Source organism: Charadrius vociferus, unplaced genomic scaffold (assembly GCF_000708025.1).
Source record: "Charadrius vociferus isolate BGI_N301 unplaced genomic scaffold, ASM70802v2 scaffold46, whole genome shotgun sequence".
Taxonomy (NCBI): Eukaryota; Metazoa; Chordata; class Aves; order Charadriiformes; family Charadriidae; genus Charadrius; species Charadrius vociferus.
This window is the reverse complement of record NW_009648710.1, coordinates 3,189,774-3,193,079: the sequence shown is the minus strand read 5'-3', so window position 1 is coordinate 3,193,079 and position 3,306 is coordinate 3,189,774. Positions and strand designations below refer to the sequence as shown.

At 39.2% G+C, this 3,306-nt stretch overlaps 1 protein-coding gene across 1 annotated transcript in view; it reads left to right on the top strand.

The window, feature by feature from the left end:
• PARN (poly(A)-specific ribonuclease) overlaps positions 1–3,306 on the top strand; it is a 71,467-nt gene that overhangs the window by 4,856 nt on the left and 63,305 nt on the right. The window lies entirely within an intron of this gene.

Sequence of the window (3,306 nt, the reverse complement as noted above, 5' to 3'; positions counted from 1 at the left end):
GGGGAGGCCAGAGGGGCCCGCGCGGGAGGGGCGAGCTCGCCCGTGCAAACAGAGCCCGTTTCGTTTTTATCTTTAAACCTCGAATTTCGAAGCTTCTAAAATCGCCGGAGAGGAACGCCGCTACACTGGCGTTTTTCTTAAGACACTCACTCCTATTGGCGAGAACTGAGCGAGGTTTGCTGAGCCCGTGGGTACGCACCCGCCTCATCTCCCGTCACAGCAACTTGGTCCGAGGCTTATTTTGTAAGTTAAGAGCTAGAGGTCTGCCCTCAGAAGTAAATGAGACTTTTAGATGCTAGTTTGACGGCAATGCTAAGCTTACTGCACCAGGCGGGTTCATACAGAGACTATTTTTACCACATGAGAGTATACCTATATATACACGTGCAATTATTTATAAGTCTCTATTCCCTTACCATATCTTTTTGACTAGAATCCAAAGAAAATTGAGTGATTTTTGAAAGTAATGTTGAGATGTATTTTTTTCACTGTGCAACAGTGACATTTTCACAAAGATTTTGTTCTTGTTCCAGTTTGATACAAGCTGCAAATACAGTTCAAATTACATTTGAGTTACCAAAGCCAAATAATCAACTTTTTAGTTATTCCAGCCTGTATCAATAAGACAGTAAGTCTCTCATTGTTTCCTTTCCCAGAGTATTCAAATTTCTCCAGAGAACAATTACTGCTGTGCCGACAGCAGTATATATAGCTCTGGTATAGCAGTATATATAGCTCTGGTACTGTTTGCTTTAAACTATCCTAATCAGATTTACGGGACAGAAAAACATGTAGCTGAAAAGTTCATCAACTGTTTGAACAAGAAACCACTATTTGTATATCACACTTCCATACTTAGTTGTTTTACTTAACAGGTATTGCTTCTTTACTCGCACGTGGAGTTCTGTTAGCAGACTGCAGTATTATTGCTCAGATCCATTTGCGACAAAACAATCAAGATCCAATTTTGGCCTTCTTTACAGTAATACATTAAAGGTACTAGACAAATATCCTATCGACATGCAATGAACAGGCATTTATGCTTAAGCATACGTGCCATTTCAAGATTTGTTTTTAACGCAAGATTCTAGCTATAAGGGTTGAGGGATCATAGGAATGATTATGGATTCCAAAGCAGTTTTCAGCTTTAGTCAAATACAAATTAAAACTCCACTAGCAGCACAGAAGTGCGGACAAGCAACTAAGTCTATATGCTAGCTTCCAAGGCTTATTTTATTAAAGGATCTACCAACCAGCTCATACTTATCTGTAGTTTTAATTAAAAATTTGAAGTTACATCCCAATCAGCACATCCTTAAACTACCCCAGCATGAAAGTCTTAAACCTCTTCTAGATCAGAGGAAGTTCACCTAGATCTGCCTTAGTACATGAGGTGAAAATGTGGCCCAGAATATTTAGGCCTTGTTCTAGAATATAGTTTTTTACTGCTTTGTGTGTGTGTGTGTGTTTTCACTTAGTTTCACATTCAACGTTCAGTAAACTAACAGAACATACAAAAGTGTTTGATACAGTCTGCGCTGCAGACTTATGTGATGTTGTGGAAATGTAGCCTTTTTGTTATAGTTTATAAAACTTCCATGTATAAAGAGCGACCAAGTCTTGTAACTAGCTGTTTGTATTGCTTTCCCCCAAGAGCACCCAGTAATTTGGAAAGCAGCCAACCTTTTCTGGTGTCATTGAAAAAAATGAGAAATTTGAAGAACTCTGATTACAAACTACGTATTCATAAGTGCAGTTGCTTTAACGTATACATGGAAGAGAACCAAGCAGGTACTTAATGAGGCAAGTACGTTGTCTTCTGAAACTACACAGAAGCGAAGATGGAACATTTTTGGACATACACAATTGCAAGCAGAAAACTAATTAAGGAAAACTACACAATAATGGGGATCAAAACTTTAATAAATATAGTGAGAGTTCTAAATTCTTCTTAACATAAAATAGCATTTCCCTTTTATTGCAACATATTATATACAGGAAGACAGTAAAGAAGAGACTATTCCTAAAGAGAAACAAAGCCAGAGAATGAGGCACCTGGGCTGTCAACTGCACCATCAAAAATTAGATTTTTCTCCAAACCAGACCTTCTCAGAAAGCAAAAGGAAAGCAAAGTAATCCCATCTATTCAAGATCTAGTTGTGCAGTTTGGGAAACTAGTAATGATAGTGGCAAATGCAAACGCAAATCATTTAGTCTTTTTAAAAAAGAAACCAACCCAAAATTGTAGCTCTGACTACTATCAACCAGACAGAAATTGGTTGAGATGAAAAATTATCCTAATTCAGCACAGTACTTTTGCTGTTATTGTAAAAAATTACTTTGTATCCTGCGTGAAGGGCACATTTCCAAGATGACTGCACCAGAAAAAAAACAGTGCATACAATAACATATACAAGGTAAAACTGTATTAGCTTATAGATTATTGCCCCACACAAATATTTTTGGGGCTACTATCACCAGGCAATGCTAACTATAACTGCAGTGGTTTACTCCCACTATTCAAGTTCTTTATACTTTTTCTCCTTCCAAGTAACTCTTTTTTTTAGTAACTAAAACAAAAACCAACAAAGATTCCCTTAAGTGTTTCGAATTTTCCTTCTAAATATGTAACAACACATACATGTTGTAGAAAACGTCTGATCTGTAACACATAATACTTCTGTAACAACAGGAACTTATACTGAACAGGCAAAACTTAATCTTGAATCTTTAAAGGCTCCTTACACCCAGCCCTGCATAATTTTCTATCTTCTACTCTATGCAAGAATTACCTCCTAATTTCTGGAGGATTTTCCATTTACTTTCATTCTGCTGGGATTCTGGAAAAGATTCTTTATCTGCTGTGTGAACTCTAGACTTGCAGCACACACGCCAAGCTCTGCATACTGTCCTTGTCCACAACTGCTTTCAGCTCTTGTGTAACACCTTGGGCAGCTCCTCCTTCCTCAGCACAGGTGCGGGGACATCTTGCTGCGCTGCGCGTTGAGCTCCCTATGGTTACTCTACAATGATATGTGAAAGCGGTTTTATCGCTTTAACAGGAAGGCAAACGCTTCTTCCGTAATACTTCAAGCCTACCACTTCCTCCGGACTTTTCATCGTTACGGCATAATCACCAACAGTTCCCCACTGTCCTCCTTGTATCTCCTCAGCAAATCCCCATCCCTCCGTTCTTACTGGTGCTACTTCTGCCTTTCCAGTCTGAAAGGCGAGGCCCTTGTTTCCAACATCCACCGTGTTTCGAGGCACCCCAGAGACAAGCAGTTGCCCCGGGACTCCTTTGCC